Source organism: Plecotus auritus, assembly GCF_963455305.1.
Source record: "Plecotus auritus genome assembly, chromosome: 1".
Lineage (NCBI taxonomy): Eukaryota > Metazoa > Chordata > Mammalia > Chiroptera > Vespertilionidae > Plecotus > Plecotus auritus.
The window spans coordinates 78,045,574-78,070,686 of NC_137770.1; the positions used below are offsets into that span (position 1 = coordinate 78,045,574).

At 38.1% G+C, this 25,113-nt stretch overlaps 1 protein-coding gene across 1 annotated transcript in view; it reads left to right on the forward strand.

The window, feature by feature from the left end:
- DPH6 (diphthamine biosynthesis 6) overlaps positions 1-23,735 on the forward strand; it is a gene marked incomplete at its 3' end in the record, with an annotated part of 271,055 nt that extends 247,320 nt beyond the window's left edge. Inside the window, exon 10 of the transcript XR_013959609.1 lies at positions 23,482-23,735. The remainder of the gene's footprint in view (positions 1-23,481) is intronic.
- Between the last annotated feature and the right edge of the window lie 1,378 nt (positions 23,736-25,113).

Here is a 25,113-nt window from a genome sequence, read left to right on the forward strand (position 1 = left end):
CACACAAGGTTAAGCCAGTAGGTTATATCTTATACAATTTTATCAGAAGTTGGTTGACTGCCCTTCCTATTACCTCATGCTGTGCTGGTAAGTATTTTAATCTACTTTTATGTTGTGCCAGTTTTCCCCATTCCCTAACACATCACACAAACTTAAGTGATAGCAGAAAAGACATTATCAGCTCCAAATTCAGAACTAATAGGCTATTTTTAACGTTTTTAACGCTCACATTGGAGCAGCATATTACTTTCTATTCTCTACTCTATTTAAGCAGCACCAAGATCATAAATCTGTCTTGCAAAGAGACAAGAAGTAAAAAATAATCAATATAAAGACTATGGAGGCCCTGGCAGAGTAGCTCAGTTGGTTAGAGCATTGTCCTGATACACCAAGGTTGCAGGTTTCATCCCCAGTCAGGACACATACAAGAATCAACCAATGAGTGCATAAATAAGTGGAGGAACAAATTGTTTTTTTCTTTCTTTCTTTCTGTCTTTCTTTCCTTCTTTCTTTCTTTCTTTCTTTCCTTCTTTCTTCCTTCCTCCTCCCTCCCTTCCTTCCTTCCTCTCTCCCTTCTCTCTCTCTAAAAAATCAATAAATAAAAAAATTTAGAAAGACAATGGAAGGCTTTTTTAAAGTTTTAATAATTATTAATTCCACCATAAAGACTTTTACATGAAATAATTTATCCATGCCTTTGTTACTCCCAGGAATTTAGATTTGTACCATGTAGCTCTTTAAATATTTCATTTTTGGGGGGAGATAGGAAATTATGCTTTGAAAAGGGAATGTAACCATGAAAAGTTCTCTCATTCCCAAACCTTTTTTAATCTAAACACTCAATATTTTCACTGTAGTCATTTTTCTTTAATCACAAATCTTTCCTAATTCCTTGTAATATGCCAAGTTTTCTCCAAGTTGTGGAATAATTACATCCACAGGAATAAATATGTTTCATAAGATGCTGCTTTCTCAAGAGACAAGTGCAGGGACACCAGTCCCTGAAAGTACATGAGCCATCGTGTTGTTCAGTAAAAGATGTACATTTCTAATTTGTTCAGCCAGATAGACCACTTCTTCCTTGAGTAATTACAAAATATTTCAAAGATCTGGAATTTTGCAATGTAATTCTATAGTTTCCTCCAGTCCTGTAAGCTCTCCATCTTTAGTCATCGTTAATTCTGATGCTTTACTGTTTCCATTAGAGATATTATTAGAACAAGGAAGAAAAACTATAATGCATAAAAATTTTAAGTATCACTTTCCCTTCAATTATATAATCATTATTGGGTATTAGATTGAGTAAAATTCTAATTTCCTTGGTATATATTGTTTGTGCTACAAAACTCTTGCCAATTAAGTAAGTTCGAGATAGTTTGTCACTTGTATAGCATATACCTTTGGTTACACAGGGATTCCTAATGTGATGATTATGGGTATGCCCTTTTTGGTGTTTGCCACTGATTTTATAATGTCATCCACACATTTCTCCTTTAAAATCAGCAAAATGTCACTGTTGGATGGTTAATCCGGTTTTCGGCTTTTGCTCTTTGAATGTGTGAAGTCAGAAGCAAATGGTGTATGCAGCGATGAAATATGGTCACTTTCTCATTTTACCTGGTTTTTAGTATTTCTTGTCTTGATGTACATTTTTTTACTTTTATTTTTACTATTTTTAAACTAGCACAGTGAAACCAGTTGGAAGAATCAAAAACAGTATGTTAAGTGGGCAAAGAGATATAGTAAAGATTTAGAAATTGCATGCATGTTACTATATCTTTGGCATGGGAATAATTGCAAACCAGAGAAATAATAACAGACCTGTATTCAGGCATTTCCCCTCCTCTCCCAATCGAAGCGGGTCTTCCACAGTCTTGAAGTTCCTGTTAATTACTCAGGGCTAAAGAGATTCCTATTCAAGAAGTTAAGAAATCCAGTTTTGCCCTAACCTGTTTGGCTCAGTGGATAGAGCGTCGGCCTGTGGAATGAAAGGTCCCAGGTTTGATTCTGGTCAAGGGCATGTACCTTGATTGTGGGCACATCCCCAGTAGGAGGTGTGCAGGAGGCAGCTGATCGATGTTTCTAACTTTCTATCCCTCTCCCTTCCTCTCTTTAAAGAATCAATAAAATATATATATTAAAAAAAAAAAGAAACCCAGTTTTATTTTGTGACTTGGTAGAAGTTACTTTGGTGGCAAGAAAGTGAGTTCCAACAACGAAAGCTGGCAGGCCAGGATTTGTGCCCCACTCTGTTGGTGTATGAAATTACAGCACATCCTTTAAACAAAATCAGTAATCCAACTTTTATGTCCTTTGCTAGGTACAGTGAAAATGTCATTATTCTGTGATCATTTTATTCTTCCTGGATTGGGTCCTGTGCTGTGGCAGTAAGAAGCAGTTCAAGTAGATAGAATATGCCAGATCAAACCTTGTGTTTTTATCCACATACCAAAATGATCATATAATATTCAAGGAAAGATGCTAGAAAAGTCAGACTCTTATTTCCTGAATTCCTCCCTGTAATGTCCTGGATGATATTTAGAGGCTCAATTTACCTAAAGGAAGGCCTGCTGCCCCTTGGTGTGGAATGAGGTTGATAAGCTGTGGTGTTCCTTAATTGAGGCAATAGAACAGCAAGGGAGAGTTTGTTGATCCTCAGATGTGCTCTGCATAAACAAGGAGAGAAAATCTGATTATATTCTTGCTCTTTTGATTGAGCTTTTTCTGCATCACTCTTTTCTATGGAACAATAGTATTTTTCATAGGAAAGATAGGTTGTTCGTAAGGTAGGTCTATACAGCCATAAAAGCCAGGTAATAAATTTACTTTAAAGAATCAGGTCCTAAAGTATGTTTGCATAGTAAAGTATGGACCAGGCCAAAATCCAGGCTTAACCATTTTCTCCTTGTTATCACCTCGTTAAGCTCCCCATGTCTGAGCCATGCCTCCTACAGTCACAGGTATGGTGCCACTAATTAAGAAGAAGGGGCTCATTACCAATTCTCATTAACATCAATTGGAGTTTTAAAGCCAAATCCCTGGGCTGAAAATTTACCCTCTTAATGTTCAACACAGGTGAACGAATAAAATCATTTAAATGCCCGTATCATGGGGTAGTGCAAATGGGCTCTCCAAGGATGAACAAATTGCTTACTGCAGTCTGGCACTAATCCCAATGCTCAGTAAAAGGCAGGCAGAGCTCTCAAGAAAAATAACTATTAAAAAGGGAGACACGGGCAGGGAGACGGGTGGGGTGTGATAACTGATATCACAATATACACATTATCATCTAAATATCCTCCAGTAAGGATATATGGATAAACAAAATTAACAGAGATTGTGCCTGACAATCAAGTGCTCAACAAATATTATCTGAATATAATGGATGAAGGAAAAATGTTCCCCAGTATGTTTTAACAAGCTAACGAAACTTGCCTCTCAGACTCAGTATTTGCTTCAGAATGTCCTGGACCCTGTCCCTTAAGCCTTCTTCTGTGTTTTCTTTTCTTTTCTTTTCTTTCTTTCTTTTTTCTTTTTTTTTTTTTTTTTTACAGATAACACTGTAAGTTATTTTATTGTGGGAGGCTGTTAAGACATTTCAAATGCACAATTTCATGAAAAGTTCAAATGTGTTGATTTGAAAATGCTTTTCTGCAGTTCACTGAAGTGATGAACAGCATGGAAATCAGTCTTCCCGGAAGATAAAAGCAACTCTTCCCTGTCATCAGACAAGGCTTTCTCTCCTTTGTAAAACCAAAGGCAGCCCCATTCTTACACTAAGTTTCTCCTTTCCCTCCTAATTTCCCTTTCTCACCCCACTGTAAGCAATGACCCAGAAATATTGGTAAGATTAATGTTTGCTCCTAAACTTCATATGAATCAGAATTTTTTTCTGGTTTTATAGAACCTTGGCATATGATAGATTCTTTTAATTTTTAAATTGCCCATATTTTTCCTGAGTGGGCAAATTTTTCATATTTAATTTACGCTAATGATGTGTACCATGATTAGCATACCTCCCAAAAGTGACTTCGTTCTAACTTCTCCTGAGTGTCAGATTTCTTCAAGGTGTTCAGACCTGTCAGAGGCAGTTAGGGAGTCACAGACGCTGTAGCTAGTAGGAGCCTTCAAAGCCATGTGGTTCAGCCCTCAGATTTTACAGATAAGGAAGCTGAAGTCCAAGAAGTTTGTCTTTCTCAAACTCGCAAGTAATGATAGAACCCTAACTAGAATTTTGGTCTCCTTATCCCCATATTAGCCCAGGTGTTCATAGCTGACTCGACCCAAATAGATAGATGTCGGTAGGCTTACTCCATGCTATCTTCTTTCACACTTTCAAAGTTGTTTTCAATATGTAATTGATCAGAGTAAAAGAAATCTGCATACTTGGGATGTTCGGTTATTTTACTTAAGATAGGCCTGCCTTATAAGCCTTATAACCTTATAAGCGTTAAGTTTTCATCTTTTCACCTGCTTAAAAATTGAAAGACAGTGATAATGGATGCATAAATGCATCATGGGATGAATAAATTGTGTGAGTTAGAGAAGAGAAAATGAATGTGTTCGTGAGAGAGCGAGCACATCAATCAGCGGTTGCATGGTGTTTGCACCAGTGTGTCCAGAGGACACCTCACCAATCAATCATTTGGGAAGCTCCCTCCAGCTTTCAGAAGGAGAAAAAGATTTCACACCAAAGTGCTGTAGAGAAAGCACAGCATTTAACGAGGTCATTCCAGGGACTCTTCCAGTTCCTGGAAAAGAGGAAAAAATGGGAAGGGGGCAAAGTACCATAGAAAGCCTCTAGTTCGGAATTTTTTCAAAATGTGGATTGCATTATGAACCATTCTTATTTTATATTGATTCGAAACATTAGTTAAACATTATTTAGATATCTGAGCATTAAAAATTGCCATTTGTATATAGCTTCTGCCTTCAAAGGACCTTGAAAGCTAAAAAGCCTTTATTCTTCAAAGCTTTCATTATCATATTGAATTATAACCTAATACTGCTGGGTGTTTTTTTTGAGCATTAAATATATAAACATTCCTTGGAAATATTTCAGTTTTATGAATCATTCATACAATGATTATTGCTCATGTGCAAGATACTACTTCAGCTGCTGCCTTAACCCAGCTTATCCATTGGTAAGGCAAATAAAATTAGTTTATAAATAACTAGAGGCCTGGTGCATGAAATTTGTGCACTCAGGGGGTCCCTCTGCCCAGCTTGCACCCTCTCACAGTCTGGGAGCCCTTGGGAGATGTATGACTGACGCATCCTTAACGCTGCCGCATAGATGGGAGAGGCTCCTGCCACTGCTGCTGCACTCACCAGCCATGAGCCTGGCTTCTGGCTGAGCAGTGGGAGCACACTGACCACCAGGGGGCAGCTCCTGCATTGAGCGTCTGCCCCCTGGTGGTCAGTGTACATCATAGTGACCGATCATTCCACCGTTCGGTCAATTTGCATATTAACCTTTTATTATATAGGATTATGATGCAAAATAGAAAGTGATTAAATGACAAAATTGTTTAGGCAACATTTTTCATTTCTGAATTTTTAAGGGGTTAAAGAAATACTAAAATGTTTGCCTAAGACAATTTCATTCTTGAGGTGCAGATTTGGGTATTCACTCCCCAAATGGCTCAGTTCTCAGTAGTATTTGCTCCTGAAGGTGGTATACCATTTGTGTAGTTAATTAAAGCAAGAAACATAATGAAATATCATAAAATATTGCCCACTAGCAAGGAAAGGCAGCTACTGCCAATAACATGATTTTGTAAGCAGGAAGTAATTCTTGCCTCAGCTCTGACAGCATGACTTCATTTGCTGCTTATGGTCACTTTTTCTGCACCAGCTTTTCAAATCAAGAAACTGGTAAAAATTTTATGGAAGGATTACCATCAAGTGGAATTGTAAACAAAAACTCAAGCAGCCAAACAATAATTACTAGTAAGTGTATCCATTCCAATACAAGAAAACAAGTATTAGTCATTACATAAATATAAAAACTACTAGGGACCCAGTGCATAAATTCGTGCACCTTAAAAGGAACTGTGGGCCACGAGGCTGCAGTAGGCACAGGCGCAGGTCTTGGCCCATCCTCCGCACCCCCTTCCTGCCCCTCCGACCGTGGCCCCTGGTCCCCTGTCTGCCAGCAGCCCTGCTCCCACCACCGCTCCCATGCACTGACGACGCCGGCCCCGCTTGCACTTGCTGACAGTATGGAGTGATTGGGGCCAGTGCCAGCAGCGGGTGTGAGCAGTAGCTGCTACCCTGATCGCCCTCAGGAGCAGGGGGAGATGAGGAAGCCCTCAGGGACAATCGGGTCCAGCAGCCACGCTCGTACCCACTGACAGGGCCAAGCAATCGGGACTGGTGCCGGGTGCCAGCAGTAGGTGTGAGCAGGGCCAGCATTGGCAGCGGGTGTGAGTGGCGGCTCCGGTGCTGGCAGTGGGTGTGAGCAGCGGTTCTGGCACCAGCAGTGGGTGTGAATGGGACCAGCGCCGGCAGCAGGTGCAAGTGCCAGGCAGGACCACGGCAGGCAGGAACAAAGAATTTTCAGTAACTACCAGTGGCTCGCCCCAATAACAGGGACCAGCACCCTGCCTTGGTCTGGCACCCCCACTCACCTGCTCCACAATCCTGCCATGGCTGACGCCCATGTTCTGAGCTCTGCCGCTAGCTGGCGACACCCACCATGTACTGCACATGCCCCCTGGTGATCAACGCACATCATAGCAACCAGTTGTTCGGTTGTTCCGCCGTTTGATCTATTTGCATATTAGCCTTTTATTATATAGGATAGCATCTAAGATAGTGTATAGTGTTTAGTATAGAAGTTGAAAGCATCAATTTGGGTCTTGAACAGATAGTGTTTGAATGCATCCTCTGCCCTGTGTTAGTTGCATTACCAAAGAGATCCCTTTTTATCTGTGTTAACATCACAATTAAAATGGTAGTAGTTGCTGCTTTCCTTCATCTCCCTCCTTTATCACTCAAAACAGAGAATAATAATTTCTTTATTTTTAAAATTTATCTTTATCATTGGAAGTATTACAGATGTCCCCTTTTATACCCATTGACCACTTATACCTAGGACCCACTCCCCACCCACCCTTGCCCCAGGCCTTCACTGTGCTATTGTCTGTGTCCTTGGGTTATGCATATACATATGCATACAACTTCTTTGGTTGGTCTCTTCCCACTCACCCACCCCTGCCTTTCCTCTGAGATTCCTCAGTCTGTTCCTTGATTCTATGTCTCTGGATCTATTTTGTTCATCAATTTATTTTGTTCCTTAGATTCCACATGTGAGTGAAATCATGTCATACTTGTCTTTCTCTGACTGGCTTATTTCACTTAGCATAATATTCTCTAGGTATTAATTTCTTTAAATGCCTGAGCTCTTGTTATACTTCGTCTTATACTACTGTATAGTTTGCTATTGGCTCATCTGTTACTCCCCTGCTTGGAAACTATTTGAGGACAAGAATCTTGAATTCTGTTTGAGTCTAAACAGTACTATACATGTAGAAGCACTGAAAAATGACTATTGATTTGAATTTTAAGGATGATTACAAAGAAGCCAACTGAATCTAAGGCCATGTGAACAATTCATAAATCCTTACCAACCATCCCAGTTTGATTAACATCATTATGGATGAAGAGTAGCATTCAACCATAAGTAATTTTCTAATCTCATGAGTTTTCTACCACTTACAATAACAATAATAGCTATCATTTATTCAAAGCTAGTTATAAATTTCGTGTTTTCCATTACATTGACTCATCTAGTCCTTATAATCACCCCCTATAGAAGATATTTTAATCTAATTTTTTAACATAATCAAAATAAGACTTAGAAAGCTATTAATTAGGTGGTCCCAGATCACAAGTTTGAAAGTAGAAAAAAACCTGGAATTTAACTTAGGTCTAACCCTAAAGGCCCATGTTTTTTCTTATTATCATCTATAATAATAAAAGCATAATATGCTAATTAGACCAGACAGCTGAACAACTTTCCAGATGTCATTCTGGACATCCTTCTGGGCAAAGCTGTCGTGGCGGGGCCCAAGGCAGAGACGGTTAGAGGCGATCAGGCAGGCAGGCAGAGTGGTTAGGGGTGATCAGGCAGGCAGGCAGAGTGGTTAGGGGCGATCAGGCAGGCAGGCAGGCAGGCGAGCAGTTAGGAGCCAGTGGTCCTGGATTGCAAGAGGGATGTCCAACTGCCGGTTTAGGTCCTGGATTGGGAGAGAGTGCAGACTGGGATGAGGGAACCCCCCACACACATACACACGAATTTCATGCACCGGGCCTCTAGTTCCTATAATAAAATTGCTGAGTGAAAGTATGAGAATAAAGGTAAATATTGCCTAACTACTTATGAAAATGCTGTTTCATACTCTTCCCACACTTGGCCAATATTAGAACCTATCCATAGTTTTCATCTTTGCAAATCTGATAGGAAAAAATGTTTCAAAACTTCTTATTCAAAAGTTCCCCCTTATTCCTTACATATTTAACTCCATGTTTTAGGTCAATTCTTAGTAATTACAATATCCTTCCAAAGTAGACAAGGTAGTCGTTCCAATACCTGCCACTCTTCTGCATCCACAGACACTAAATCTCATGGTCATACAATGAGCCTTTTTATTTTACTAATAAGAACTCCATAATACCATTTCAAGCATTTTCCTCTCTGATTGCCATCTATATTTCCAGTTCACTCCCTGTAGTACTCTGATTCCACTGGGCACTGGAAACTATAGTCATTAATTCTATCATCTCTTAATGCTTCTTAGTCTCCTCTTGTCCTCCTTTTTAGCTCTCTGCTTCCTTTCTTCCTTCCTTCCTTCCTTCCTTCCTTCCTTCCTTCCTTCCTTCCTTCCTTCCTTCCTTTTTAGTGGATATAATAGCCCATCATAATCACTGCATGCATGCATTTGCTTTCATCTTCCTTGCCCCTTTCTCCCTTCCTCCATTACACTCACTTGATAAAACCCCAACCTTGGTTAAATCCATTTCACTGCCCACTGTTTTCCTGTACCTGGGCACCTAAACATGGCTAAAGTTTAGTTCACAAAGAAAACCACAGTCATGCTGACGGGTTTACTTTAAATCTCTGACCTTTTATCCTAACTGAGCACTTTGTGCCAACCCAGCAATCTTACTATATATTCTCTAATCCATTCATTCTCTGACACTCCTTAATGACTAATTCACAATTTTTCCTTTCATACCAGACCTTAAACACTTCTTCCCTTTTTTTGTTACATAAATTAACCCATTTGTTATAGGCTAGCAATGTTTCAAATTGTGGAGCTTCTGCTGGTCCTTCAATTCCTTCAGTCTTCTGAAGGCAGACTTTACTGTGAGGCCAGAAGTGGTGTTGTAGGTCCAGCACCACCAGCTCCTGTTTTCATGCAGGAATCACAGTGCCAGATCCCCACAACTTGTCTCTTTCTCTTGGTTTTGCTACAGAAGGAGCAAGTGTACTTGGTGTACTGGCTGATTTCAATTTTCATCACCATTTTCCTGAGGGGTCCTGTGCTGTAGTGGGTCCTATATGTACTGACAATTCCAACCTTCTTGGTTCATTCAGCCATATCACTGCAAGCTAGGTCCAAACCCAGAGAGGAACAACTCCTCCTATCTCTTGACTCTCAGATGATGACCTTAATGCACAGAGCAAATAAAAAGCAATCAGAGGAAAATTTCCTGTACAACTTAATATTCTATCTACATCTGCCTTCCTCCTGTTACTGCAGATGAACTGTTTGTGCACATATCTAAGGCCAATTTTGAGGCAAGGGAACTTGACGTCATAAATAGGAATACTAACTATGGAGTAAGTTAATCTTTGCCTATGAACTAGGCAAGGTACAGAGTGCCAGATTTGTTGTTCAGCTTTTTTGTATGTTGACATTATAGTGAAAAGAAAACAACCATACTCTATTGATTCATTTCATCATGGAAATAGACAGGACACCATAAGTCACTTGTCTACCCCCTCATTTTATAAGTTGACATCTAAAAAAATAAAATTACTTCCCAAGGAGATATATGTATATATATTTTTAATGGGCAATTAGAGGAAGGATGACAGGCAACATAAGGGTAGTTTCACAATGTTTTTTTTTTCTGTAGAAATTAACAAAAGTTAACAAAAGAAGCAAAAGAAACACCAAAAACGTATGATCAACGCTACAACTTGGAAGGATCAAATGTGTTATCCAAATGCAGCACAATTTAAGTCAAATTGAAATAAGAGGTTGGAATTTGCACAGAATTACTCTTCTAGAGAGTAGTAATGAGGAGGTAATATATGAATAAAGTTGTTTAAAAAAAAACTGATATCCTCCGAATTATATCAGAAATTTGATAAAATTTATTAGAGTTAAAATAGGGCAGGTAGATATGTGTTGATTCCTTTAGATGTACCTGTCTCTTACTGTTTCAATACAGTGACTTGGAGCCTGGCATGAAGAGCCACTGAGCTTGGTGACTCAGGAGGAGGGAAGGAGAGGGGTGGGGGATAATCTATATGTAGTGATTAGCTTGATCAAGAACAACAAACAGCAGCCAACAAAATCAAGAAGGCGGGGAAAAATGTGCTGTCAAACTAATATAGAGCACACAGGAAAATATCTGGGTTCTGCTAACATAGGAAAACGAAGTGAAGTCCAGAATACTTACCCACCTCTAAACTCTACTGATTTATGAGGAAAATGAAGGTAGGGCTTCAAAACAAAATTCCCTTTCTTCCATCCCCTCTAATATTATATCTGAGACACAAAACAAATAATACTGAACATTGGCATCTGCCCACTGCATATGTTCTGAAAGAGTTTACTAAGTTCCCAGGCATTCAAAAAGAAAAAGCCAGGGGCATACCCCTGCACTATTTTAGGATAAGGATGGTTTGGATAGAATGGCCCCATTCAGAAATGAAAACCATCAAATAAATTTTGTTTCCACCAAAAAGAAAAGAAAAAAGGAAACAAAAACAACACAACATACAGAATTCAGAGAGAGGGAAGACTTTAGAAATGCACTTAAAAATATGCTATAAAAATTTTGCAACTGCTTTGCACACTCAAGAAAATTGAAAATAACTTTATGAAATAATAGCCTAAATATTAGATAAGAAAGGAATAAGTGAAAAGGAAGCTGGTAGAACAAAAGAAAGAAATCAAGAGAAAAATAACACAAGAAAAAAATTAATGTATTAAAAATAGCAAAGAAGAAACACAGCAATGGAAAGAGAGAATCAAGATGGTGGCATAGGTAAATGCCAGTACTTGCTGCCTCCCACAACAACATAAAAATTACAACTAAGATACAGAACAATTATCATCAGAACCACCTAAAATCTGACTGAATGGATGTCCTATAATTAGAAAAGTCAAGAAAGTACATCAAGACTGGTAGGAGGGGAAGAGGCGGGGAATGGGCTGGTCCAACACCCAGGTGTGGTGTGGTGTTTTTTGTTTTTGTAATTGGGAGGGATATCTCCACTGTGGAGGCCTCCAGTGAGAAGCAAGGAGTCCCAGCCCCATACCAGATCCCCAGTCCAGGGTTCCAGAGATGGGAAGAGAAATCCTCATAACTTTGGGCTGAGTGACAGACACGGAGGCTGCTGGAGACCCAGGCAGTCCCTCTTAAAGGGCCAGTGCACAAACTTACACAGTCCTGCTTCCTCTGCACGACAGCACCAGGAGGTTGCTTTGGGGGACCCAGGCACATACATGGAAGAACTGGATTATTGGGCAGGAACTCAGGGTCAGCTTTCTCCCAGACAGTGGTGCTCGCAGGGGTCATTGTTACTGTGCTAGGACCTCCCCCATTGCAGAGTTGATTGGCAGCCATATCTGAGTTTCCATCAGCGTGGCCCACACTGTGCACTCCACCCTGGTGATTCCCTGAGACCCTGTCTCATCCAATTTGTAGTCCCACCCAAGCTGTTTGCAACAGCTTTTCCATATGAATGGCCTGTCCCTGCTTAGGCTTCAGAATTTTCTAAAATCTCTCAAACAAGCAGCAACTAGCATCAACATGGCCCAAACTTATCAATAAGAGGCCCAAGATCTGGCACTAGCACCAGCCTGCCTTGCTTCACAAATGAGCCTCCCCTGGGCATTTCCAAGCCCAATATAAGTAGCAGCCATCTGCAGATCTCTCCGTAGCTCCTGCTGGGTGGCCCCAGGCAGTGGCTAACTTTGCACCTGTCTGGAGGCCCCAGAGTCAGTGCACTCGATAGACAGCTTCAGACCATACCAGATTACAACTCTACACATCCACAAGCAACACACTCAAGGGGCAGACTCAATGAGCACCAAAGTCCCACTGAAGCAAGTCCTGCTTCATAGGGGTGTCTCCTGCATAGCAGCTCTTCCACTGTAGTCAGAGCTGGTTCTCACAGCCAGTTGTCCTGGATGTTAATTCCTCCCAGTGATGCCAACAGCAATCAAGGCTCAACTACAACAAGACTCTGCACAAAGCCCACACAGAGGCGCACCTAGAGGGTCCAGCTCAGATATCTGTGCAGGCTGAGCCACTGGGCCCTACAGGACACCTCTGACACAAGGCCACTCTATAATTCCAGGACACATAGCAGCTCTGGCTAATACTTAAAAGCAAACACAGGGAAGCAGCCAAAATGGGGAAACAAAGAAACATATCACAAATGAACAAAATGGAAGCAAGCAAACTACTAGATACAGAGTTCAAAACAATGCTTATAAGGTGCTCAAGGATCTTAATGAGAGCTTCAAGGGACTTAATGAGAGCTTAAAGGGACTTAGTGAGACTTTCAAGAATCTTAGTGAGTATTTCCAAGACAAAAAAAAGACCAGTCAGAAATTAAGCATACACCAACTGAAATAAAGAATAATTTACAAGGATTCAACAGTTGAGGATTCCAATAATCAAATCAATTATTTGGAATATGAGGAAGTAAAAAACACCCAATCAGAAGAGCAAAAAGAAAAAAGAATCCAAAAATATGAACATAGTGTAAGGAGCCTCTGGGACAACTTCAAGCATACCAACATTCACATTGTGGGAGTGCCAGAAAAAGAAGAGAGAAAGCAATATATTAAAAACCTATTTGAAGAAATGATGACAGAAAACTTCCCCTATCTGGGGAAAGAAATAGACTTACAAGTCCAGGAAGCTCAAAGAGTCCCAAACAAGAGAAACCCAAAGAAGCCCACACCCAGACACATCATAATTAAAATGCCAAGAGTTAAAGACAAAGAGAGAATCTTAAAAGCAACAAGAGAAAATCAGTTAGTTACCTACAAAGGAGTGCCCATATGTCTGTCAGCTAATTTCTCAACAGAAACTTTGCAGGCCGGAAGGGAGTGGCAAGAAACATTCAAGGACCTACAACCAAGATTACTCTACCCAGCAAAGCTATCATTTATAATTGAAGGTCAGCTCTAGCTGGTTTGCTCAGTGGATAGAGCATCAGACGTGGACTGAAGGGTCCTGGGTTCAATTCCAGTCAAGGGCACATTCCTGGGTTGTGGGCTTAATCCCTAGGGGTCATGCAGGAGGCAGCCAATCAATGATTCTTTCTCATCACTGATGTTTCTATCTCTCTCTCCCTCTCCCTTCATCTCTGAAATCAATAAAAATATTTTTTAAATAAATAAATAGAATTGAAGGTCAGATAAAAGCTTCACAGACAAGAAAAAGTTAAAGGAATTCATCACCACCAAACCAGTATTATATGAAATGTTTGAAGGGCATTTTTTTAAGAAGAAGAAGGAGAAGAAAGAGGAGGAGGAGGAGGAGAAGACAAAAATATGAACAATAAAACGACAATAAATACATATCTATCAATGTTGAATCTAAAAATCAATATAAATAAAAACAAAAAATCTAATGAATAAAATAAACTGATGAATAAAATAGAATCAGAGGCAAGGCAACATGCCTGAAAAATCTCAGAGGGAAAGGGTGTGGTGGGGAGAGATTAACTAACTATCTTATCTGCATATATGCATTACCTATGGACACAGACAATAGGGTGGTGAAGGTCTGGGGTGGGGCAGGAACCAGGTGGAAGGGGCCATGGGAGAAAAAATGGGGGACATTATAATACTATCAACAATAAAGATTTAAAAAAAAAGAAAGAAAGAAAGAAAGAAAGAAACACAGCAATGTAGTAAACCCACACAGGATTTTGAAAAATCACACAAAAATAGGAAGTCATATAAAGTCAAACACTTAAGAATACCAAAGTAGATGTGAAGAAAAATGGAAAGCTCACATATGGTTATTTCTATGCCGAGGGGGCAAGGGAGCAGACTAAATGAAACCCACAAAAATTCCAAGAAAATTATCCAGGAGTGGAAAAACAATAACCCTGAATCTATAGATCGAAAAGGTTCATCCAGCCGGCATGGCTCAGTGATTGAGTGTCAACTTATCAACCAGGAGGTTATGATTTGATACCAGTCAGGGCACATGCCCAGGGTTGCGGTCCCGATTCCCAGTGTGGGGTGTGCAGGAGGCAGTTGATCAATGATTCTCTCTAATCATTGATGTTTCTATCTCTCTCTCCCTTCCTCTCTGAAATCAATAAAAATATATTTTAAAAAAATAAAAGGTTTAATTTGTTTTAGAGATGCTTAAAAAGAATGAGCAGTATCAAGATATATTTTTTAAGTTATTAAGTTGCAAAGGTAAAGAAAGCTTTCAGAAAGGTGATGATCATTTAAAAATGGGAGAGAGGCTTAAAAACTCAGATTTTTCTAAACTTACAGTTGCAAAGACAATGGAACATTGTCTATAAAATTCTCAGGTTAAAACTATGTGCATCAGAAAAAATTGATGTATTTGAGAAAAATTTACATTCTCAAATGTGTAGTGACTCAATAAATGCATTACCCATGTCTGACTTCTCAAAGTCATACTTAAAATATAGCCCAGACTTTCATTTCCAACAATATGATGGATTTGATTCTAGAGTTGCCAGATATAGCAAATAACAATACAGAATGCCCAGTGAAATTTAGATTTTAGATTAACAATGAATAATCTTTTAGTGTAAGTATGGCCTATGCAATATTTGGGATATACTTACGCTAAAAGAGTATTCCTTATTTATCTGAAATCTACATTTAACTACATTGACATCCTGAATTTCTTACAACCACATAGGTAGTCTGAGAAATATCCCAAAACATACAATTAAGAAATGCTGATTTAAAAAAAAAAAGGATAAAAAAACAGACAGACTAAAATATCAAAATTGTGTGACTGAGCTCAGAAGGTAAACACAAACACACACACACACACACACACACACACACACACACACACACACACTCTAAGCAGGAGTCCTCAAACTTTTTAAACAGGGGGCCAGTTCACTGTCCCTCAGACCGTTGGAGGGCCGGACTATAGTTTAAAAAAAAACAACTATGAACAATTCCTATGCGCACTGCGGGCCCGGGACGAGTCGGCTGCTAAGCAGGACAGGCAGCGGCACCCGGCGGGCCGGATAAATGTCCTCGGCGGGCCACATGTGGCCCGCGGGCCGTAGTTTGAGGACGCCTGCTAAGGGAACAAATTAGAAACAAATGATAAAGCAGAAGCTGAAATGATGGGAATTACTTGCATGGTGACTCAAATGCTTGTTTGGATGGCCACTCAGGAAAGAAAAGGACACTTGGGAGCTGCATGGAGAGTTGGATCTGAGACCTTTCTGTAAACCAGCACCCTGGAGAGGCTCTCTTCTATTCTCTGTGAAAGGATGGGCTAAGGAAATATGCTCACGCAAAAGACAACGAGGCTCTGAGTAGCAAACACAGCACATTTCCCAGGGAATTCAAACACACCGGTTTTTCCTCAAACAAATTTGGAGTGGAATCTACGTAATTACTGCCCTGGGCTTTGTTTTACTTATTATCCCAAAACATTTATTACTTGCTACAATTTGATAATAACTCCAGTGTTGAATGGTGCATATTTCTCATTATGAATATAAATATGCAGAATGTTTTTTCTGTTTTCAGTCATACACTGTGTAAAAATGGTATCTTAAAACAGTATGACTTACTTGCATATTTATCTGTATTAAAAGCTTCGTGAAACAATTATTGCAGATACACAGCTATTGCTTTTTAAGTATTTTTTAAAAGAACTGTATCTCCTCTCCTATATCAATTGCATACATTTTCAAGTGTATCATCTGAGTCAAAGGAGTTGCAAGATTTAAACAGGAAAACATTCACAGAGGAGAAGAATGTTGAAGGAAAGGAATTGTAATTTTAGTCATTGTGTCCAATGATAAATTTTAATCTGAAATAATAAACGTATTCTTTTGTTGTCAGATATGTGTTGTAAACAGAAAGAAATTCTGGATGTTCCTACAAATTATAGCCTCATTTCAGCATAGAGACTGTTTACCTAGCCTGCAGAGCACATAAAGAGATGCTGCTTTATATCAATCAAGTTACAGAAGACTCCACTTTATTACTTAAAAGTGACAATTTCTGCCCGGCTGACGTAGCTCAGTGGTTGAGCATTGACCTACGAACCAAGAGGTCACTGTTCTATTCCTGGTCAGGGCACATGCCTAGGTTGCAGGCTCAATCCCCAGTGTGGGGCATGCAGGAGGCAGCCGATTAATGATCCTCTCTCATCATTGATATTTCTATCTCTCTCTCCCTCTCCCTTCCTCTCTGAAATCAATTTAAAAATACATATATTTTTAAAAAGTGACAATTTCTGTTTTAAAGAACTTTTTCTTTTAAAAGCATTTCCATATCTTCATGAGAGCCAATAGTCACATGTTTATTTTTAATTAAAAAGAAAACTCTATGTCTCTGGAATACTAGCTACTACCATCTTAGTAGTTCCCAGAGAAAAGACCCAAACTGAAAAACAATTCCACCAAATTTCATTAATTTCTCTAGAATTTCAATATGGACTCTTTTAGTTTTAAGAAAACAAGTGTGTCTTTATTTTCAATATTTGATAAACATTTGATATTGAAAACTTAGATGATAGACGCTTGTATATGAATGTGTTGTTGTAATAAAGTGAGGTTTTCTTGATATGTATTTATTAAAACGATCAAAATTCAAAAAAAATAAACAAGTGTGTGTGTTTTTAAGTCTATAACCATCTTCAGTTGATTAGCATATAATTAAAATGTACACCAGAAGTTATCATTTTAGTATCTGAATTATTGTTTGTTTTTTAAAAGTTTTTTAAACATAAATAGTTGAATCAAATATTTCACATTTCACAGTTCAATTTCACCATGTTAGCTAAATAAGAGGGTGCTAAGAAGAGAATATTACCTAAATTAAAAGTTTGCCACTTTGCAGCTCTAATCCTGTTGGGAAAAGATGAGTTCTGTCTAACTTATCAGCAAGAGGTCTTTATTGCCTTAAGTATTAATTGACTAGGTTTTCATTAAGGTCAAAAGTACACTTGGCTGACCAGAGGCAGCCAATTATCCCATTGTCAGCCATGCTCATTTACATTGACTGAACATAATGGTAATCATTTGACTGCCAAGTCACAAGGTCGCTGAATCTTTTGTGCACTTTGCCCTCCAAAAGGGCAACAGTCATTCAGACACCAGAAAGCATTTATAACAAAGATTTAGTTTATTACTTATTGACTTAAATCACTCTTAGGAACAGGTGTTTCATTCTCTTTGGACAAATGATGTATCATTTCTTTGTGAAATACTTGAGTCTGGTTGAAATCCTGTGTTTGATTGTGTCTAAGGATTTTTGTTCAGCAAGCAGCTTGCAATTGAAACTCCAAATAGCTTTTCAAAGAGCAGACCAATCCAATGACTATATCCTTTTGTAATCTAGACTTTTCTCCTGCTAAGTGACTGCAGCAAGTTGGAACAAGCTGGGCACGCAGGTGCTGAAATACCTCTGGGGCATCAGTCTCAACACTGAAGGTTAGAACCACATTTGAGTCTCACCTTAATGAGGACATTGGTATGCTTTTAAATACCAAATGCTGTTGACTTGGGATATTGGATATTTGCCATAGAACAAAAGCAAAATGAAAATGCAAAATTATTCCATGTACCAATAATCTAAAATTTCTGTCCCAGTGATTTGCATCATCATATATTATTACATCTAATTTATATGATGGTAATGTGACTAGTTGTATTTGTGAGCTTTTAATTTTTTTCCCATTTATCTATTCTACTTATATTGAACATCATTATCCCTTACATTTTATTGATTTAAATATCACAGATGATTCCATGTGCTAGATTTTAAAGAAAAAATATTTTTGTTTAGCACATCACTTTTACAACTTGTACATCTAGCTCAAACTAGAAACCGAAGTTTCAGCCTAGATTCTTTCCTTTGCCCTCCCCAAATATGCATTCTATCAAGCATCACATTCCATCAGTTCTAGTTAGTGAATATCATCAAGGGACAGAAGTACTCTGCACTTCAGCCCATTGCCACTGCCTCGGGTCAGCTACATGTTGTCTCTTGATTAAACTGTTGTGATACCTTTTTACTGGTCTGTGATTCGATGGCCCTCTGTTGGCATGACTGTCTTCCCACTAGACTTTGACCCTTTTAGAATAGAGTGATATATATTCATATGGTATCCCCAGCAAACATTTAGTGCTTGGCACATAAAGACCTTCAGTAAAATTTACTGAATAAATAAGTGACCATAATTCGCTTATAAATGTAAACCCTGATAGAATGGTAATTTGTTATGATTTAAGAACTCATTAAATCAAACTTTTCACTAGTATTAAATTATTAATATTTTCTCAGACTATTATAAGGAGCAGTAAGTTATAATTCATCCAGGTGACTAACCCAACAGCATTTAATATGAAGACAGAGTGAGAGTCCAAGTCAAAGGAAAGAAATTATTATCATAATTCTTGAGTAATTAAGCTACCAAGTATATATAGAAAACTGTAGGGAGCGGTTATAGGGTTAAGCCTCAGACTGACCTGCTGGCAAAGCTGCAAACAAGTCCCAGCTAAGAGAGACTAGCATAATTAAGCTTGATCTTGTGACTGCTCCCTAGATCTTTCCTGGGTAGCTAATGGGCTGTGGGAGGTGCAGTAAGTGCTGCCAAAACAAGTGAAACTTACAAGAACATTGTAAATTACCTTGTTTACCTCTGACTATAAAATAAAGCATCAGCTTGCAGTCTGGATCTGTTCTGTGGTCTTAGTCACGCACAGAAGATCCACCTAGACCCAGCTTATTCTCTTTGTCTGTCTTTTCTTCATCCTTCAGCGGCCCTCCCTCAGGCTTGCCGAACCCTGGGCTGTGCTGGTGCGGCACAGAAAACAAACCCATGTATTATCAAAACATTTGCTTTGCTTGTGGGATTGTATGATTTTCCTGCAATTCAACATTAGATTAGCAGTTATATATTGTTTTCTAAGTACTGAGCACTCTATATACATTATCTGCCATCCTCTTAAGTACCCACATAATATAGATATACTAATTGTCATTTTACAGATATGAAGACTGGTTTCCCAGGGTAATTTATCTAAAAGACACATAATCCAGGACTTCCTGGCTCCAAAGCCTGAGCTCTATCTACCACACTAATCTGATTCTTTCCTACCATCTTATTCCACTTATTCCATCGTGGCTTCATTTGATAGTAAGTTTGCATCCTTTTTAAAACTTTGGACAATCTATTAAACATTATTCTGAAACTCCATTAGGTATTATATAGAAATATTTCATATCCAATGTTGGATTAAGGACTGGATAATCAATAGAGCCGAAGATGAGGAAAATGACAGTGGAAAGTAAAGGTAATATGACTTTGTAGTTAAGACTGCATGGGTTTTGACATGATACAGCCTTACATTTGAATGTCAAGTCTACCATGTACTACCTGTGTAACCTTGAGTGAATTATTTGATTTCCAAGTTTAAGAGCATTAATCTTTAAAATAGACATAACTACCAATGGATATGGAAAGATCAAATGAGATTAAGCAGATAAGATGCCTAGCACAGTAATGGCGCATCATAATGGCTCAGTAATGTTAGCTATTGCTGTTAATAAAGGTTTTCTACCAAAATGAACAGTTTGGGCTGTATATACTTTGTAATCCTTTTTTGTGTTCAGATGAGAAATTCCAGGTGAGATGGCTTTGGGAAAGCAAGACCCAGTATGAAATATTACTAGTAAGTCTCAAGTCAAGGTGTCAGGTTGACCCCAACAACCAATCAGGAGGAAAACCTGCCCCAGGACATTGTGTGTATTTTTCCAGTTAACTTAGAAGTCATTCTCATATCTCTTTTTTTCTAAGTATTTAGGAAAAGTCTTGCTGTAACTTTCAAACACTAACAATAGGTCTACTGGGGAGGTGGGGGAAAGATGAATAGATATAAAGAGAAATATGAATAAATGTAAACAAGGATAAGAATGTGTGTTATCACAAATTAACATCAACAATAAATTATCTTTAATATGCATCTTCTTTTTTTATTGTATGGACTTAATTTATTGTCATATTAGGCCCCTACTGTTAACAGCATCTCATTTGATAATTATAAATTGTTGACATCTCTCTTCTAGATTTAGTTGAATGCAAAGAAAAACCTTGAAATTCCAAAAAAAAATCATTTCTTATACCCCCAAAGGTTTGGAACGCAGAAACCTTGAATCAGTCTTGGAAAGAATCCTCTAATTCCAGAAAAGTGTAGGAATTCCAGGTCTAATCCTCAGACAAATAAGGACTAGCTGAACATGAAAGACAGACTGTGGCCAACATTAATTCTTTTCCAAATCAGGTTTTCATCACACCTTTTCATTTCTTTAGGTGAGACAAATGAATTTCTCTAATACTTTATCCATCCATGGTTAAAATTAAATTCAAAAGCAATTCTAAGATCAGATGTCAATTTTGTTATGTTTAATTTTGGATAACCCTCTTCTCTTTTCTTTGGCATTAGAACAAATTGCAATTGCTGAAGTCCGAAAATTATAAAGAACTACGTAAGCATTCATGTTCGATATCAAGATCAGACTAGTGTGTTAAAGGATAAGTTTCTGACACCAGATGGGGCATGTTATAATAGTTTTCAGGAGAAAGTAGCACATTCAGTTTGAGAAGGTAAGAAGGGGAGATAACATGTTACGGCCGTGGCTTGGGCTCTTACTAAAAAAGGGATTTTAATTGTATTCATAATCAAATTTAATAATATGCCGTTCCCTTTAACAGAAATTTATATTTCCCATATCTTTATGGGTCCACTTCTCTTAGACTAAGCAAACTATTTATAAAAGGAGAATTGAATGGAAGTGTCTTTCCCCAACCCTTGCATCAGAGAGCCTGAGTCAGCCTCGGGCTCTCAGCACTGGGTCCAACCCAACCTGCTTTCATTCCTTTAGCTGCAGAGCACAGACCATAATCCAGGGTCAAACATGCTGGAGCCTCATTTTTCCGTCTCCTCAAGTAGACCGCCAACAGATTCGAACTGTTTTTCTCTCCATTTGTCTGTGCAGAGAGTTTTTATTTTAAACTCTTCTAATTTAACAGAGGGAAAAGGTTAAAAAGAAAGTCAAACCCCATCACTTCAAAAAAAAAAAAAAAAAAAGTCATCCACAGTTTCCCACTGAATTGAAGCCAAAAACTCTGCCAATTTTGCTTTCAAATCTCCGAGTTGCACCCTGACCCTTCATATGATCTGTGGGGCTTGTTGCATAAGGCCTATCTGGGCACCTTTCTAAAAGTGCTATCTTCGTCTATATTTCAAAACACTCACAGATATCTTATCATTAATTAGTATTCATATTATGTCTCAAACAATCTGTTCATGAATAGGGGGAGTGAACTAGTTGAACAGCTCTTCTGTTTGTCTGGTGATTAACATGGATGATGTATGGAGAGCTGAAGGCCTCGTAAAGGGAGGGAGGCCATCCCATGTTGGGTAGGTTTCTCCTGGAACATTTGGAAGCTTACCTATTTGGGAGGCTGGACTTCTCCAGAAAAACTATACTTGGCACAGAGGCTGGGGAGACACAGGCCTCTTTAAAAATAGACCCCTGCCTCTTTGATTCACAGCATCCTGGATTCGCTTTTCATCACGTTAACATGCCACTTGGGAGCTGGCTGGACTCCCTCGCTCAGTGACATACATTTCATAGTGTTGTTTTTTAAAACCATTTGTTCTTTTAACCACAACATGCTTTGCATTTCTCTTTCAAATTTTAGGTTGTATATATAGATTGGTCAAAACAATGTTTTTAACATTCCAAACAATTTAGAAAGATAGTGGATGGGTGTCAGTTAATCTATTATGTTCTCTTCCTCCTCCCCCTCTTCAGCTGCTAATCTTAGAACTTGTGTGCCAAATTGTGTAAGATATTCTTCCAATAGCTACATGTGTGACTCTTTTGTGAGCTCTACAGACAGTTATGAGGACAGATTTGGAGTTGCATATGGGACTGTCACATGGTTTGATTGCCTTGTCTTCCAGGCACTGAGATTTCTTTTCACTGAGCTTTAATACTGAGGAATTTTTAGTTGTGATAAAAGTTCAACGAAGTGTCTATTAAGGAATTTACACATCCCAGGAATGGGGAAGGGAAAAAAAGTTTTACTCACCATCGCTCTATATTTGGCATCTATATACACATTGGACAGTTCATAGGTTTACTTTTTCCAATAGTGAAAAAATTCACAGAATGTTTATGAAAATAAAGAGTTAAGGGCCTTTATTATCCTCCTTGCTTTTTTTTTTTTTTTTTGGAACAAGATCTAGTAGATATCTCAAAAAGAAAGCAGATGCTTTGTAAAAAAGTCTCATATAATTCATGTCCAATTATAGGGCATGATTTGCAGAAAAATGTGATCTATCAACTGTTAGGAGCCAAAAATCCTGCCTTTAGTCACTGAGATGGTGAGGAGCAAATTCATTTTCAACTTTATGGACACATTGACAACCCTCTTTCAGGACAAGCACCACAGCCCCTCATCCCATTGAACCACAGAGCCACCTTTGAGGGATGCACAGCCTTAAAACAGGTTTTTCTCCTAATCTTATTTCAAATGTTTCTCAAGAATAAATAATCTTAGTGACACCTTGCTGTGTCCAATGAATGAAGACATATTATGATATAAAAAGTGTTAATCACATATACTCAGACCTTTTTTTTTTCTTTTAATGCCCAATGTGTATGACTAATCTTCTTGGTATAAACTTCAGCCTATCAAACAAATAGAGTGGTTAATTATTCAGAGATGAACTTTAATCAAAATCTTAATTCATAAATAATAATGATGACCATCATGTATTGATTGTTGCTTTGAGCCTAAACTCTATAAAATAGATATTTTGTATATATTATTTCTAATTCTAAGAATAACCTACCAAAGTAGGTATTATCTCCATGTTCATGGTTGAGTAAGAACTCAGAAATAGCGTAAATGCATTTTCTTATTTCAGACCTTAATTTCGATTTCCTGTTTTAGGTTGGAGAAGTCCTGCACCTGCCTGGGCCAATTGCACGGTGACCCTTGGGAGTGGTGGGATACAAAGGGCAGCTTCCAGTCCCTTAAACCACACCCTGGAAATTCTGGGGCTGCACCCAGGGGCATCAAACTTGGCCACATTCTCATGGCTCACTGGTACGTGATGAGCAGCAGGCTCATGGCCACTGCTCTGGATCCCTGGCAGAACTTAAGGACACATGAAAAGGTACCTACAGTATCAGTTTATTTCTAGTAAAAAAAAAAAGCAATTTATAAAAAGATTTTCTTCAGAAAGTAACAAGTTTTTCTCGGTGCATCTCATAAGGGTTTGAACTAAATCTGGCATAATAAGGTTTGATTGAGCTGTTATGTTCTGCCTCGTAAGTGGCTGTGCACAATCGAGGAAGAAAATTGCTTAAAAGAAAGTTACAGTCATCACTAACTTTATCTTAATTCTCCAAAGCAGCAAGTTGAGAGTTCTTTAAGAGCAGCTGAAAGTTCTTAGAAAATGTTGAAAAATGCTCGGTTTAGAAATAATTCTGCCCTTATGTCACACTGTACTTTTGGGGTATGGGGTTTATTTTTATGATATTTTGTTCACTTGGGGTAGTTTTATCTTATTTCTCCAAAGACATTAAAAAAGAAACATCAATCCATTCTTCTAAAATATTTAACAGAGATCAATTTTCAGCATGAGATCTGTACCCTGTTTGGGGGTGTAACTCCTAGTTATCACACAGGTATCAAAAACCATTTCTGGAATAAACTGAATTTAGATCATACCATTATTTATACTATTGTGTTATCAGAAAGTAATAGATTTTTAAAATTAATAATAGATTATTGATTTGAATTTACCCTAGAAATAACTTAGAAGAATCTGTTCATTGTTAATGTCACAAGTTATAGTGACAATATAATCATTATTTGCAAGTGATATTATCTGCCTAGTAAACCCATGAGACATGTGAACAAGCCATAAAACGAATAAGAGTTTTAGTGAGTTTAGAGTTTAATAAGATTGGTACAGTCTTACCTAGGAAATATGAAAAAAATCTTTCACATTCTAAATACCAGCAGTAACCAATTAAAAAGATAAAGGGGAAAGACAACATTTGCAGTAGCATTAAAACACTGTAAGAACTTTCAGGGCTTTTATAAAGAAAACCATAAATCTTTATGGCAGGATGAAGCTTTAAAAAATTGAAAAGGTTTACCATATTTCTGAATGGAAATGACTTAAAGATACCTGTTGTTTATAATTTCATTTTTAAAAATAAATGTTATTTTATTTTCTAGAAGCAAGGCTTATAGAAAATGTATTTAGTACAATGACTCTAAAGTAGATATGATATGGAGGGAACACTTTGTAAAGTATAAGATTGTCTCACCTCTATGTTGTACACTTGAAACTAATACATGATAATATTGAATACAAACTGTAATTTAAAAATAAAATTAAAAAACAAAAATCAATGATAACAACAACTTAGCTTTATTTTAAAAAATTAGGTGTGGAATAACAAAGCAGGCAAAAATAGCCTAGAAATCTTTACTGAAAGAAGAAACTGGAGGAGAAACAGGGATGTAAAGGAAAGGAGGAAGAATTAGAAAGCCTTACACTTCCAGATA